This window comes from Mauremys reevesii, linkage group 1 (assembly GCF_016161935.1).
Source record: "Mauremys reevesii isolate NIE-2019 linkage group 1, ASM1616193v1, whole genome shotgun sequence".
Classification (NCBI taxonomy): domain Eukaryota; kingdom Metazoa; phylum Chordata; order Testudines; family Geoemydidae; genus Mauremys; species Mauremys reevesii.
In genome coordinates, this window is record NC_052623.1 from 327,969,475 (window position 1) to 327,986,360 (window position 16,886).

The following is a 16,886-nucleotide window of genomic DNA, read 5'->3' on the forward strand; positions in this document are numbered from 1 at the left end:
TAAGTGGCCATTCTTTGGCAGGAAGAAGGGTGTGAGTGAGAAATGTACATCTTGGCAAACAGACTTGCATCTCCTGAACCTCAGTGGGAGATGATTCTCGAGGAGGAGGAAAAAATATATGTAACCCCCAAGGAGATTACATAGATTCCTGGAGCTCTGTCTGCTGGCAGCTCAGGGAGGAGGAGCCAAGGCAACTGCAGAGTCTGCCCAGCAACCAATAGGGAGTGAGATGCCCCTCCCAGGGAGTTGAGGAGAGAGAGAAGCCATTTTGAGAGAGGCTGGAGCCAGCCAGGGCAAGGGCCGGACTGGCTGTGTGGGGAGCTGGTGAGTCCCAGGCCTGCAAGCAGGGTTCCCCCTGAGAACTGGCTTCTAGGGACCTGACACCAGATCCCCCAGCTGGGTTTTCCTTCCTCACGGATGATTCCCAATTGTTACGTTTGCTGAAAAATTTCCCCAGCCAGGCTGGGTTCACCTCCAGCTCCCCTGGTGAGACCAGTCCCCACATGGTCAGCGCTGCTAGTCCAGGGCTGATTCCTGCCTGAGGAGGATCGCGGACAGCAGCCCCTGGAATCATCCAGCGTCATCCTCAACCCTGAAGATCATTTGTGGAGTTCGTGAGTGCCTTGTCTTTAGTTAGTTAGTCAGGGAATTTGTTTTGAGGACCCTCTACTCCCTGAACTGTGTCCTCAAGCCAGGGAGTGAGGGTTTGAGGATTTTATAATCTACCGCTTATTACACCTGTGGAGGGATTCACCACCTCCTCCCACTTGTGGGTCTTTTGGGCTGTACTGAACCCAGTCAGCCGCACTGCTACACCTCTGCCGAGAATTGTATAGGTCATCAAGGGCCCCAGCAAAGTACGCGTACCAACAGGACACTAGTTTTGCATTTGTTACATCCAGATACGGGTATTTTAAGTGTGGGCACCGGTGACCCTAAAAATAGTGTTTCCCCTGTTATGTTGTATTTGTTGCCTGTTTAATATAATTGTTGTGTTGAATATATTTTTATGTGTTGTGTTATTTCTTGGAAGTCTCCAACTATCTGGCAAATAAGTGGGGATTCCTCTGTAGTTAGAATTTTCCGCCCAAGCTGCCCTGGTGACTCTGCCAGGAAGGAGCGAGGGGGTGGAGGCACCGCCAACTAATTTCATAACCAAAAAAGATTCACCCTGCTGAGTGGGGGGCGGGATCCAAAAGAACCCAGACCTGTCCATCAGAACCTGTAAGTGGATTGCCAGTAAAGGAGGTAATCAGGTGGAGAGGGGCGCTACATATAAAAATGAGGAACAGAGGCCCCAAATCACCTTCTCCTCCCTTTTTCCCTACCCATGACATCCACAATGCCTGAAGGAAAAGGAAAGGAGCATTGGACTGGGGGAGGAAAGCATCCCTCCAGTAAGACTGCCAAAAAACACGTGGGGTGAGAGCTATTTTGCTTTGAATTTATTTAGACTAAGTTAGACACTAGTTGTGTTTTACCTTTTATTTCTTTGTAACCAATTCTGACTCTTGTGCCTCATTGATTGTAATCACTTAAAATCTTTCTGTAGATAATAAACTTGTTTTATTTTATTTAAACCAGTGAGTTTGGATTGAAGTGTTTGGGAAACTTCATTTGGGATAACAAGATTTATGCATTCATTTTCTCTTAATGTGAGCTTGTATTGTCCAGAAGGAAAGACTTGGACAGTACAAAATGCACATTTCTGGGGACAAATCTGGGACTGGAAATTTTCTGGCATTACTCTGCAATATAATTCAGGAAAGGCTAGCTAAGGGGCTCATATAACTCAAGGGGGAATAGTTTACAGGCTAGAACAGGGATTGGCAACCTTTGGCATGCGGCCCGTCAGGGAAATCTATTGGTGGACCGGGATGGTTTGTTTACCTGCAGTGTCCGCAGGTTCGGCCGATCGCAGCTCCCACTGGCTGTGGTTCACCATTCTAGGACTGTGGGGGCTGCAGGAAGTGGCACAGGCCAAGGGTGCTGTAGAAGGGGAGGGATAGCTCTGTGGTTTGGGTATTGGCCTGCTAAGCCCAGGGTTGTAAGCTCAATTCTTGAGGGGGATATCTAGGGCAAAAATCTGTCTGGGGATTAGTCCTGCTTTGAGCAGGGTGTTGGACTAGATGACCTCCTGAGATTCTATGATGCTATTAATTATTTTAGGTGGGGAGCAATAGCTCAGTGGTTGGAGCATTAGCCTACTAAACCCAGCATTGTTAGCTCAATCCTTGAGGGGGCCATTTAGGGATCTGGGGCAAAAAAGAGAAAAAAATACTGTCAGGGAGAGTACTTGGTCCTGCTAATGAAGGCAGGGGACTGGACTCAATGACTTTTCAAGGTCCCTTCCAGTTCTATGAGATAGGTATATCTCCATATATATTTTTATTTATTTATACAGGAAGGCTTATGTTATAGAACCAGAATGGTAATAAAGCAAACCTCAAGAATGGGAATGGTGAAAATGCCTGTGTATGCGTGTGAGTTGATTGGGATATCAGAGAGGAAACTGAGGCCAGGAGGATGGAGGTGCCAGGCCTCTTGGCTGCCATCATATCAGAATTGGTCATTTGATTCAAGCACAGGTCAAAACTTGGGATCCATAACTCTTTATAGGCCCAGCTTACCCTGTGACAGCAGGTTATTCCCTAACTGCCTACTTCAGGGGTTCTTGCACCATCTTCTGAAGCAGCAGGTACTTGCTAAGGTATATGGACATCTCCTTTCTAGAGCATTCCTGTAACAGCATTGATGGAGCACTGTTAGAGATGGGATAGTTGACTACCTGGCCCACTGACCTGATCTGATATGGCTATGCTGAAGATTCTATCATCTTGTGGCTCTTTAGACTTTACTAACAGAATTGATAAGTGCAATACCTTTATTGTAATCATTTTTCCAATGTTTTTATTTCAATCTTGCTTCACCTCATCAGGGATTTCTTTTGCGCTGCTGAAGACTAGGAGCAGCAAAATACACTTATGCTGGGGCAACAGTTAGGCCCATCCCTGCACTTTTGTGATTTCTTTTAGTAGCAATGAAAGGGAAATGGATGTCAGTAGTAAGTGAATGTTTTAGTGATTCATTGAACTCTGCTAAATTCCAGAATTTCATATGAGTCATTGGAAGCTGTTGTGAAGTAAACATGGTGAGGAATCCAGACACCAACTCAAAATAAACCATGTCAGTAAGAAAATGGGTGAAATTCTGGCCCTACTAAAATGAGTGGCAAAACTGCAGTTGACTTTGATAAGGCCAGGATTTCTTTCCTTGTGTTCATGAAAGCTATGGTTGATTTTGAAAAGGAGAGAAAATTACTCACCAGATGGTTAAAGGGATGCAGGAAAACACAGCATAATTACCTAGAAAAGAGAAAGCAGCTTTTGAAATATGTTAATATATATGTCTACCTCGAAGGAATCTAATGTATGTTCATTCTTGATGTTATCATTAAATAAATACAGTACTTACAAGATTAACTGTAATCTTTTATGCTTGTTCAGTATCTCTTGTATTAGAGGTCATATAGAAACATGCCTTGGAAATTTAAAATTGGAATCTAAGGATATCATGTAGTAGTCTGATTGTATTGATATTCTGGTCAGGAGGTCAAGAGTAGAGATCAGTTGTGAATTAATAGTGAACTATAATTGCATGGTGCTTCAACTAAAAGGCAAAATAACCAGCACATTACCTGACCACTGTTTGCTCAGTAAGAACTCCTATTTTGACTTTGGTTACAATGCAAATACTCCTCTGTCTTCCCATTCTACTAAGGAGCACATATCACCCTATATTCTTTCTCTCCACAAACAAGAGAGCCTACGTGCCCCTTTGGTCTTTCCATTCTGAGGAAAACAAAAGTCATCAGAAGCTAGGACACCTTATTTGTTTTCCCTACAGAACTGTACATGTCCCTGCAATCTTTATTGTGTTGGAGATGTCAGTTTCTGCTAATCTACTTTTTTCTCTCCATTATTTATCTTCCTTAAAAAATACTACTTTTCGTAGCAGGCTTTGTTTGAAAATTCTGATGCCTGGGCCCAGGGAAAACAAAACAAAAAAACCGGGAATCTTTTTCTCAGTAAGAAAGTCTTTGAAAACTAAGACTGTCTTTAAGAAAATAAATAAATTCTGCATACTCCGATAACTCATCCATGCTGATGCTATCCCCTTTATTTAGCTAAAGGAGAATAATAGATTGTGCAGTTTATAGTTTCCTTCATGCCTCATGCAACCACTTTTAGATTTCGTAAGCTCCTTACTTCTAGTTCCCAACATATGTATACTTATAAAATATTCATCTAGAGGAACCACATTAGACTCGCAAGCAGATTTAAACAAGTGCTCTATGGAGAGGGGAAAATACTGCAAAGACATAAACACTGCACAGTTACACAGTAAATAAAGTAATAATAGAGAAATAATGATTTCTGAACAAAATACATCATTTACAACTTCATGTAAGACCCAGATCACAAACAGGGAGCAAATATATGTAATTGGCTGTGCCTCTCCTGAGGGTAGAGACTGATAGTAATTGTTATGCTAGTGTAACACTCTTTAAGGACAGCTGCGTCAGAACGTGCTACCTCAGAGGGTATTTGATATCTCCAAGCTCTACTTAGTGATGTGCATTCCAAATAATCTGTGCCTTTACTTCTCATGGTCATATTTGTTTCTCTCAAGATGCTGGCAATACCACCATTTAAAGTGTCTTTACTGCTGAAAACTTAAATGGTGCCCAATTTATACAGAGAAAAGCTTTGTAATCTATATATCTCTGAGACAAGCAACAAGTTAGGCAGGTTAATGCTCTGGGCTCAAATATTAATTTAGCAGTTACAGTTCCGGTCCTGTTAAAATATGTATTTTGGGCCTGATCCAAAGCCCATTAAAGTAAAGACTCTCCATGTGAATGGTCTTTAGATCAGTCCTTTTATACATCTGTGGTTTTATGATGCTGCATTCTGGTTCAGTTTGTGCATATTGACACCATCTTGAATAAATAACTGCAACCAAGAAATCTCCTAACATGGACATCAAATATATCATAAACCAACTGTGGATGTATGGAGAGTTCCTTAGAGCTGCTGTACATGCAGCTTCTTGCTCCATATTCTCCCTGTGCCAGTTTGACAGCTCACTATCTTCTGTAATCCAGTCAAGCTCCAGATTTCTAATTTACTATTACAATGTAACAGCTTTTACTTCCAAAACACGCAGGTTTTTTGATCTCATGGGTAACACTAACATAAAAAACTATGATATGCACTTATAATATGGACTGATAGAGCTGGGCGCATAACAGATTTTTTTTGGTTCACTGGCAAGTCTCAAAAATTAAGGAAAAAATTAACTTTGAATCAAAACAAAACAGAAATTTTCAGCAAATTGAACAGTAAAAAAAATTGTTTCAAGTCTAACAAAAGGTTTTGTTTTGACAAAACCAAATTTTTTTTTGATTTTTAAACTATCTTGATTTTTTGAAAATAAAGAAAATTTTGAAACAGTCACATTGAAACAGAAAAATCAAAACATTTTATTTAAAAATGTTGAAACTAAATGTTTTGGATTTTATTGGAATTTTTTCCAGTTTTTTCCCAACAGAAGCAATTTGGCAAAACGGATACGAATTCACATAACATGTCTTACTAAAAATTTCACTCAGCTCCTGATTCTTCTAATATCTCTGTATTGCTATTGTGCTATTCCTGGAGCTCCAGTGTTAGAGGCATCAGCATAGCTTGCAGCTTGCTGATTCAACATAACCTCAGTATTAATCATAAAGATCACAAGCTCTCTTTGGTGACAAAGTCTTGGTCAGGTTTACTGTCAACAAAGCACTGCACTAACACACTGCATAGCAAGGTACAGGTACACTAACACAGGTTTGCCTTTGACAAAGACCATGTCTCCAATAGCAATGCACCTGTGCCACTGTAAGATTACTCGTGTAGCCTCTCTATGCCAACGGAAGAGAGCTCTCCTGTTGACATACTCAAACCATCTCCACGAGTGGCAGTAACTTTGTCGGCAGGAGATGCTCTCCCACTAACATAGCACTGTGCACACTACCACTTATGCTGGCAAAACTATGTTGCTCAGGGGTGTGGTTTTTTTCACGCCCATAAGTGACATAAGTTTTGCTAACATAAGTGGTAGTGTAGACATGGCCAAGGTATTAGCTCAATCAACATAATGTTGTCTCCTAGGCCAATACAAAGATGTTCCTCCTTCCACTCTCTTTTTATACATGAAAGTTACATGTTACGCTTCATATGTTCCTTGTACCAAACAGTTTGAACAAAACATCTTCATCCATTATAGTGTCATCCCACCCTTATCTTTATGAGGAGTCCGTGTATTCCTGTACTGTCCTCTTAGGAATATGTTTATGTAGTTACTTGAGAGGTCAATGTGTTTCTGTACCATTCTCTCAGGAATGTGCTTGCTTGGTTAGCTGATACCTAGTGTTCCTCTTCTGACAAGGCCTACTTTGGTTCACAGATGTACTTTTAATTGAGTCTGTATTATGGTATGTTTAAGAAGGTTCCATGTAGCTTGCAGGGATTTGCCTTTGACGTCATACCTTTTAATTTCTATTTAACTAACATCCTCATTTGTGTAGTTCCCCTTTCTGAAATTTAATACTACGTGGTGGGCTGCTGTGTTATCTTTCCCCCCACAGGGATGCAAGTGATTCAGCTATTTTCACCTCTTGGTCCATATTCTGTGCTTCATTTAGGACTAAATCAAGAATTGCCTCTCTGCTTGTGGGTTCCAGGACTAGCTGCTCCAAGAAGCAGTCATTTAAGATGTCAACAAACTTTATCTCTGCATTACCTCACCGTCCTGAGGTGACATGTACCCAGTCAATATGAGGATACTTGAAATCCCCCATTATTATTATTATTGAGTTGTTTATTTTATTTTGTAGCCTCTCTAATCTCCCTGAGCATTTCACAGTCACTATCACCATCCTGGTTAGGTGGCTGGTAGTATATCCCTACTTCTATAGTCTTATTATTCAAGCATGGAATTACTAGCCATAGAGATTCCATGTGAAGGATCATAAATCCACACCGAGTAGAAGTCAAGCACAGGAGTTTATTACACACAGCACTGGTGGAGTGTCACTTTGCTTACCAGGCTCAGAGACACTGCAGAACAATTAATTACAATAGATTATATAGGGTGCTCTCTAGGTGGAGTGAAGCAACAGGGATGGGTTTTCCCAAGCCCCTGGATAGGTTCTAGCAGCAAGACAAAATAAGCACAATAAGCCAATGGTCTAAAAGATTACATAATGTCTCTGCCCATGGCCCAAATGAACATATTGATGACGCACAGGTAATTACCCCCAAACTATGTCTATTAAAATATATAGGTTAAATCCTAATTTTGGGGTTCAGGGGAATGAGGTAGCAGCTCTCTCGGTTGACCAACAGGTACATTCCTAGAGATTTAAAGCAAAAAAAGCAGTAATTTGTACTTAACAATAACAGCTGTTGATAAGTTTACCCTTGCATTTCTGTGGGCTAGGACTGGCATACCTTTGTGAGGGGAGGGAGTCATAACTCATGTCAATCATATTGCGCCTCTCCCCGAACTTTGTCTAGGATCTGAGGGGTATTGTAGCACTATCTCCTCCCTGCATTTGGGAGTAACCGTGAGGCCTTTCTCAGCGCTTCATGCACCTATAACTCACGATAAGGAAGCCCAATTACATTCGGAGTTATGCTGACTCCGCTCACTGACTTGAAACACACAAGGTTATCTGTTTACCCCAGCTTTCTCTTAGCTATGTATTGTTCTCTGTTAGCCAGCCCCCATGGCCCAGGCCAAGCTGGGGACTCCGGGCCTATATGAAAAGTTCTTAGCAGAAACTGCAGTTAAGATCTTACATCCACATTAAATGGATTATGGCCCTTCACTATGGTATAGTTTGGTTCATTTAAGATTTTTACTTCATTTGACTCTACGCTTTCTTTCACATATAGTGCCACTCCCCCACCAGTACGACCTGTTCTGTCCTTCTGATATATTTTGTACCCTGGTATTACTGTGTTCCATTGATTATTCTCATTCACCAAGTGTCTGTGATGCCTATTGTATCAATATCCTCATTTAATATGAGGCACTCTAGTTCACTCAGTTTATTATTTAGACTTCTAGCATTTGTAAATAAACACTTAAAATTGTCACTTTTTAGCTGTTTGCCATTATGTAATGTAATTGTATTGGACTCTTTTTTTCATTCTCATCAGATCCTACCCATATTTTATCATCAGCCCTCTCCTCCTTACTAAGATATAGGAGAGGATCTATTAAAAGAGATTCTCTAAGGGATGCCTCTGTCTGCACCACATGCTCCTCTGCACCTGTTGCTTTCCACTAGCCATTATTTTAAAAACTGTTCTACGACCTTTTAAATTTTACGGACCAGCAATCCGGTTCCATTTTGGCGGAGGTAGAGCCCATCTTTCCTGTATAATCCTTCCTGTATAGTCATTATTTAGATTGTAAACTCTTCTGGGCAGAGATCATCTCTTTTGAGGTGGGATGGGGGGGGGGCAGAGGCTCCCTCAAGTCCCACTCCAGTTCATAATAATGTCCCTTTGTAACATATGAGGTGTTCTCAGAGTAAAATGGACAAAAGAAAGCTCCTTTCTGCTCTCTTTCCCATATGAGAGAGGGACATCTGAGTGTAAACAAAGAAAGGCAAAGGTCACCTGTCTCTCAGGCATTCTTTCTGGATTCAGCTCTTTGGGTTTAGTCTATTAGCAGATCTATTGTCTTTTAGTGAGGTCTACTTCCAGCCATTCCTCTTTGAGCATACTGCGGGAAAGGTGAGGCCCACAACTATCTCTTTCTTGGCTGACCTGTGTCTGTCAGCAGTCTCTGAGCTGGTGGAGCAGCCCTCCTCCTGTTCACCATCCCTTACTGTGGCAGTTTTTCCTTTTTGAAGCCCCTCCCCAGTCCAGGAAGAACATACTTTATACCTGCACATCATTAGTGCTGAATAGGCCCAGAAGAGCTTGTTAGTCTCCTCTCCTCCAGTGCAAGGGCATGTCCCTCCACATGGGGTCTGTACACTACACAACATAATGGGCTCTAATACTGATTGGGGCCTTTGAGTGGTACCACAACACCAATATTTACTACTAACAACAATAATCTCACACAGGTGTACTTGGTGATTCTGCAGCTGTGGAATTTGCTTCAAAATTCATGTCTTGCTGCAAAACTGGGCTCCAGAATCTCAGATTTCACTGTTAACAAATTATGTTTCTAGCTATCGTGGTTGGAAATAAAACCTTGAAAACATGAGCCAAATGTAAATGGATGCCATTTTGGCACGTCTGGAGCAATGTCCAATATAATGGCTTATCTGACAAAACATCCTTTCTGGTCCAGAATACCAGAGCCTCATGTCTGAAATCTTTTCAAACTCTGTGGTTCAGCAAACTTTTCTCTTTTGTCTTCTCTACTTGGTATGTTGTTTTCTCTGCTTGATGACAGCTGATCTCACAGAATCTCAATCTTGCATGGTTACTTGTGGCTTGATTTTCTGCTCCCTTCTGTCTTTCCTTTATCTCAGAACAGTGCTGATAATTGGCTTTGTCTGAGGTTGTACATACAGTTGAAAGGGCAGAACAATTCAGATCAATCCAGTCTGCATGCACCAGTGTATGCTAATTAATTCATGTGCTAATAGGGAAAAATAAAGGGATATATAGTCCATTTCTATAAGTGCATATTCCACTTCTTCCACAGCTCCTTCATGCTACTAGAATGGGGAAAGGTAGCATGAGCAGGCTCTGCAAATACTCTGGCAGTGAGTTTTATGGAAACTATGCCTCTATGATAGCTCCTCTCCTAACCTCTGGGGTAGAGGAAGGAAAGGGGAAATGAAGGGCATAAGTGGAGTGTAACGTATTCCATCTATTCTGGGCTGCCGTAGAGGCCCATACTGTCATTACAAGCCAATGTCCAAGGGGCTTGGGTCCAGAATTTGTAGGCACAATTACATCTTAAAGGTACTTTTGTGCTACAAGTCTTCCTTCCTGTGTATAGGAGGAATGGACAATTGGACCCCAGAGCTTTTAAAGGCATTTCCAGGTTTGAGGCAAGATCTGAGACTTTCTAATGCAAATATCTGTGATTTTACAGCAGGGAACCCAGGCTTCTTAGCCTTTCATCACAAATATCACCAGGGTCTTGTCACAAAGCAAATTCACACCACTTAACTTTTAGGATTACTGTGGATTTCTCTTCTAAAACTCTTTGCAAACAAACAATTATCAGTTATTAACATACATTGCACTACACATTTATAATTAGCTCTCCGGCATCTTGTATATGGCCATTTTAATAATAAGATCATTTCAATATGTGATTGTACAGGATTTTAAAGCATAACTGCTTGATATTAGAGTTCATGAGTTGCAATAAAATTACTAATGATTGCTTGAAACATTTCTCTTTCTCTTCCTCTTTTTAAAAAGTTTTGTGTAAGGAAGATTATATTCTTACCAGAATAAAAAGAGGATAATAATTTACATCATGGTTTTATATTCCAGAACTGCCAAGGACTTAGGGCAGTGGCATAGGATTGGGTGTAAGAAAGGCTTCAGAAATCTTTTCCTCAGGACTAGACTAGCAGATGCAACTAGCCTTGACACTATCTTTGAGCAGCTCATAAATTAATGAGTAATGCTTAGGATGGAAATAAAACCTTTGTAGTGGGGGCTTAGGGTGCATCTCTCTCTCTTTCTCTCTCTCTTTAAAAAAAATGTATTTGCCATTACAAAGGTGAAAGTATTTACTCTTTTTTAGGCAAGGACCAAAGTCACCCCTGAAAGGGATAGATGGCTCAGCAATAGACACAGTCAGTGTGAGTTTCACCAGGAGCAGGTAAATATCCTTTCATTTCCCATGCTATTCAGCACTGTTAAATGCAACTCACTGTGTATGCTTCAATTGCTATTCACCTTCTCTCTCTCTTTCTAGTGTACATAGTATTTAGCCAGATCTCTTTCTTTCTTTCTTTCTTTCTCTTTCTTTCTTTCTTTCTTTCTTTCTTTCTCAAAATCATGTCCAGATAGACCCATCCCAATATCCAGTCACTCTTTTTCCAGCACTCCTCCCCGCTACTATTTCCCTGTCAATGATTATTAAACACCATGCCCACCTTCCCGCCCTCCCCTTTTCCTCACATTGGCTGTCCCCTGTGGCAGACTTGAATGTTTAATTAAACCTGTTAACATGTAATCTTATACTTTCCTCAGCAAATGTCAGGATGACTCACTACACAGTCTCATTTTCTATGGCCCAGCTTGTGAATGGTGCTTGTATGAGCATGAAATGCCCCCATTCTTGGCAGGGGCGGCTCGACGTTTTTGGCCGCCCCAAGCAGTCATGCGCGGGAGGCGCCCCGGAGCCGCGGGAGCAGCGGACCTGCCGCGGGCATGACTGCAGAGGGAGCCCCGGGACTACTGGAGCTGCCGCAGGCATGACTGCGGAGAGGGCGCTCGTCCCGCGGATCAGCTGGACCTCCCGTGACTGCGGACAGTTCGCGGGTCCGGCGGCTCCGCTTGAGCTGCCGCAGTCATGCCTGCGGGAGGCCCAGCCGAGCCGCGGGACTAGCGCCCCCTCCGCAGTCATGCCTGCGGCAGGTCTAGTCGTCCCGGGGCTCCGGTGGACCTCCCGCAGGCATGACTGCAGCTGGTCCGCTGGCCCAGCCTGCCACCCCCCCCCCCCGACCGCAGGGGACGCCCCCTAGATTTTGCCGCCCTAGGCACCAGCTTGTTTTGCTGGTGCCTAGAGCCGCCCCTGATTCTTGGGAAGCTGCTCAGGGACCTCTCACAGCAGGAGTCCTTGTGTGCTCTGTACTCTAGGAAGCATGGGGGCTGCTCGCTCCTCCTCCACCTCCCTACATAGCAGAACTTGGAGAAGGGGCAGGCACAGAAGGGAAGAGGTGGGAGTCACGGCCCTGACCTCATTATCCACTAGGCCACAGAGCAGGACCATAGTACTGGAGAGAGCAGACTGCATTCCCCCTGTGTACAAGGAGCAGCACTAGATGTGCTAATCTGAGGCACAATCTTGCTGGTGCCCTTCCTGGGACAGTGCAACTCCATCAGCAACAGCATCATCATGGCAAATCCCAAAGGGGCATGGCCTTCTTGCAGAGTGAGTACCACCTGGCTCAATCTCTATCTCTGTCCATAAGGTGGGCTAGCTGGATATTCAGTTTATATCCATCACTGGCAATTTTTTTTGCACCACCAAAGCTTTGGTGACCATGTGATCACTGGCAGTGTGGCAGCATTGCTTGGTGAACATGCTTTGTCATTTGTTAGTCTTTCATCTTGAGGTATCTGTATCAAGATAGCTGGTGAAACTGAACCAGCACTGATGGTGGCAGTTGCTGGGTTTGGCTACAAATATCCTCATTTCTGATCTTGTATGACCAGTTAATATAGAGCAGCTAATGAAGACAGCTCCACATAGCCCCTACTCAGGGCAATGACATTAATGCCACGAACTAGCCCTATATATTGTGCAAGTCCTTTACGAAAGCTATTCCCCCGGAAGAGAACAGATTGCACCTCTGTGTGCTGCACATCAAACTACATTATTTATGTCATTGTGTTTATTACTAGAACATTAAGCCTACATGCTTAAAAACACATCAACCCCAGAGACAGACAAACACACACCAATCACACTCTACCCCCCTGAGACAGACAGATGGACAGAGAGGGAGAGATGCTGAATTTGGGGCCAGTAGCAGAACTCTTACTGGCAGAGGAAGTACACTGAATGGATTCTTCTCTTGGGTTGGTGTATTCTTTACATGGAATTGCTAGGGCTGTTTTCTTTGACTGCTGGGGAGGGGAGGAGGGAAGGGAGCCAAAGGGAGAAGGGACTCCTTCTCCCTGGTGCTTGTAGGCCAAGAGTTCTTTGCTCCCTCTTTTTGGACCTTGTGGGCCAGGTATGTGCGAACTCATGGAAGTTTCTTCAATTTATCCTCTATGACGGGAGCTGGAGGTGGTTATCCTGGCAAAAGCAGCTGAAGCACCAGACAGAGTGAGCAGAAGTTCTGATCTGCCCTCTGTTTCAGCTGTGCAGGCATCAAGACACCTGATGACACTAAAATAGACTCAGTTCCTCTGCCGATTTTCACAGTACAGAACATGGAGATAATGGAGAGCAGATTAGAGCTCTCATGCATTGGCTCTCTCAGCCACCAAGCAAGTGCCTACTATGGGGTTGCATTTTGCTCAGAGTAGGGATAAGAACAACAGGCTTGCCAACATTTGAGTTAATTCTTAGTTAGAAATATCATTCCTCCTCCCAAGTATAACAGGAATAACAGCTGTTGCACTTCTAGCAGGAAATATCTGGTCACTTTCTAATTGCACAACATTTCCCCCCTAACCCCATTGTAATCTGCAGCAGATAAGAATAGTGCAGTTTCATTCTTCAATAAGAAAATTAAAGTGATTTAAATTCATTTTAATAATCGGCACAGCTCCATCCCTGTCTACATTTCTGTTCTAATTTCTGTAACTCCCCCTCTTGCTTTCAACTCTTCTGTTTTCTCTCCTCTAGCTGCTCTTTGTTGCCTCTTTCTCCTGCTCTTGATTTCACAGTTTCTTGCATGCAGCTCCATATTCTCAGAACTCTCTCAGTCCCAAGAGCCCCTTCTGTCCTCCTTCAAATCCCTGCCTTGGTGACAATCTTGAAGACAAGACACACAGAAGGCAACATGCATTGGGAGACCTAATGGAAAGAGCTAACTTTGATAACACTTTTTCTTAATCAGTTAATCAGGTCTGACTTCCTTCTTTTATCTTTTCTTGCAGTAAAGTGGACATCTGATGTGCGTTAGATGCAGTCTTTAAAAAGGACTGGGTGAACTATGACAGGGAAAACCCTGAAAATATGGACCATGTTAAACCTCTCCCAGCTACTTAGATCAAATATTTGCTCCACATACATTACTTATGGACTGTAATCAAGTCACCCCTCACCCTTCTCTTTGTTAAGCTACATAGCTTGAGCTCCTTGAGTCTATCTTGATAAGGCATATTTTCTAATCCTTTAATCATTCTCATGCCTGTTCTTTGAACACTCTGCAATTTATCCACATCCTTTTTGAATTGTGGACACCAGAAGTAGAAACAGTATTCAAGCTGGGGTTGCACTACTGCCAAATACAGAGGTAAAATAATCTCTCCTACTCAAGATTCTCCTGTTTATGCATTCAAGGAATGCATTAGCCCTTTTGGCCTCTCAGTTGATTATCCAGCCCCCACCTCCAAATCTTTTTCAGAGCCACTGCGCCCCAGAATAGAGTCCCCTATCCTGGAAGTATGTTCTACATTCTTTTTTCCTAGATGTACATTCTTAACTATATTAAAACAAATATTGTTTGTTGTGCCCAACTTACCAACCAATCTAGATCACTCTGCATCTGTGACCAGGGCCGCCCAGAGGATTCCGGGGGCCCGGGGTCTTCGGCGGCGGGGGGCCCTTCCGTTCTGGGACCGCCGCCAAAGTGCCCCGAAGACCCGCGGCGGGAGCCCCCCGCCGCGGGTCTTCAGGGCACTTCGGCGGCGGGTCCCGGAACAGATGGGGCCCCGCGCCAGCCAGGCTGTGCTCCGGCGGCGGGTCCCGCTTCTCCCCGCGCCCGCCCGGCCCCAGCTTTGCCCGCCCTCCCAGCCGCGGCCCGGCCCGGCCGCCGCCCTCCCAGCCGCGGCCCGGCCGCCCGCCCGCGGCCCGGCTTCGCCCGCCCGCCCGCCCTCGGCTGCGGCCCGGCCCGGCTTCTCCCGTCCGCCCAGCCCGGCCTCCGGCCGCGGCCCGGCCCGGCTTCTCCGCCCTTCCGGCGCGGCCCGGCCGCCCGCTCGCCCGCTCTCCCGGCCCCGGCCCCTTACCGAGCGCGTCACCGGCGGGGCCTGAGCTCCGTCCCGCGCAGAGCCGCGTGGTGAGGGGGCGGGGCGGGGAGCTCCACGCCCAGCGGAGGCAGCTGCCCCGCCTCCTCCCCACGCCGCTCTGAGCGGGGCGGGGCTCAGGCCCCGTTGGAGCTCCCAGCCCCGCCCCCTGACCACGCGGCTCGGATCGGGGCGGGGCTCAGGGGCTCGGCCGGAGTCTCGGCGCTTGATGCGCTGAGGCTCCAGGAGAGGGGCGGAGGCGGGAGCCTCCGCTCTTCTCTTGGGGGCCCCTGCGGAGCCCGGGGCAAATTGCCCCCTTTGCCCCCCCCTCTGGGCGGCCTTGTCTGTGACCTGTCCTCTTCATTTGCCAGTCCCTGAACTTTTGTGTCATCTGCAAACTTTATCCATTATGATTTTATGTTTTCTTCCAGATCATTAAAAAAATGTTAAAGAGCATAGGACCAAGAACTAATCTCTGTGGGATCCCTCTAGAAACACATCCAGTTGAAACCTGTATGCAGTGTTGTAGCTGTGTTAGTCTCAGGATATTAGAGAGACGAGGTGAGTGAGGTAATATCATTTATTGGACCAATTTCTGTTGGTGAGAGATACAAATTTTGAGCTTACATAGAGCTCTTCTTCAGATCATCGAGACCTATCATTTATACAGTTTTTAGTGTGTGCCATGTAAATTTTACATCTGTCTGGTTTTTTAATTAAAATATCATATGGTATCAAATCAAATGCCTTATAGAAATCTAAGCAAATGAAATCAACACTATTACCTTTATCAACCCAATTTGTAATCTCATCCAAAAAAGAGATCAAGTTAATTTGACAGGATCTACTTTCCATAAACCCATTAATGATATTACCCTCCTTTAATTTTTATTAATTGAATCTTGGATCAGCTGCTCCATTATATTTTCTGGGATCAACGTGAGACTGGTAGGCCTATAATTACCCGGGTCATTTCGTTTACTCTTTTTGAAATACTGGCATAACATTAGCTTTTTTCCAGTCTTCTGGAATTTCCCCAGAGTTTCAAGACTTATTGAAAATGAATGTTAATGGTCCAATGAGCTTCTCAGATTTTATGACAGTGGAATTCTGTTAACTTCAGTGGAATTACACTGCTATGAAAATAGAGTAATTTAGCAGTGAATCAGGTTCTATATCACTAAACATCAGTTTTGGAGTCTGTTCACACAATCTGGCCCGGTCCTGCTCTCTTGTTGGACACCAGTCTCTTGTGATTGGATTTAACCATGGAATTCAATGTGTTTCTAAGCCCCCTGGGTTTGGGTAGTGAGTGACTAAGATCAGGCGGTTCCAGGGGCAGATCAGATGTCTGATGTCCTCCTTAGGCAGTGGGAATCTGCACTCCGAACACTAGGAGCAGTGCCTGACCCCAGTTGCTTACACATGTTCACTTGTCTGTGGGAGCTCTGGTTTCTAGTTAAACCCTCAGGGACAATGTGGCAGTAAAGCAAGAAATATAGACTTAATAAAGGAATTTCTTAACCATAAACACTTCACTCTGAAATTGCACAAAAGAGTTACAGAACTATGGAAAACAATAAACAGTCCTGAATGCAACCCCCTTCTAGCTCTGACTTCACCTTGTCTGTGAGTACTGATTCTGATCAGCATCCTCATGTGAAGCAGTCTCTCCCTTGTCTTCTCTTCTCTTCAGCCTGGTTTGCTTACACATGTTGATGAAATAGTCCCCTGCTTAGAAAAGCAGCCTCATTTTAAAATAATTTCTATGTGCTTTGGCTGGGGGGGGGGGGGATTCTCCACCCCCTCTTACCCTCATCTTGCCCTCTCCATAAATAGTCCTCCAAACTGAATGGCCCCACTGACAGAAAACCCTTTGTTCCAGTATGGAAGCATCACTAAATACTTGCACTTGATGGCCCTGCATGAGGTGTCTCA

General features: G+C 44.2%; 1 long non-coding RNA gene across 1 annotated transcript; it reads left to right on the plus strand.

Moving 5' to 3' along the window:
- The first annotated feature begins 1,351 nt into the window (after window positions 1-1,351).
- LOC120400399 lies at window positions 1,352-15,453 on the plus strand. The gene is made up of 3 exons (XR_005595790.1): window positions 1,352-1,422; window positions 10,846-10,923; window positions 15,380-15,453. It is a non-coding gene; the product is annotated as an uncharacterized LOC120400399 (long non-coding RNA).
- Window positions 15,454-16,886: the final 1,433 nt, after the last annotated feature.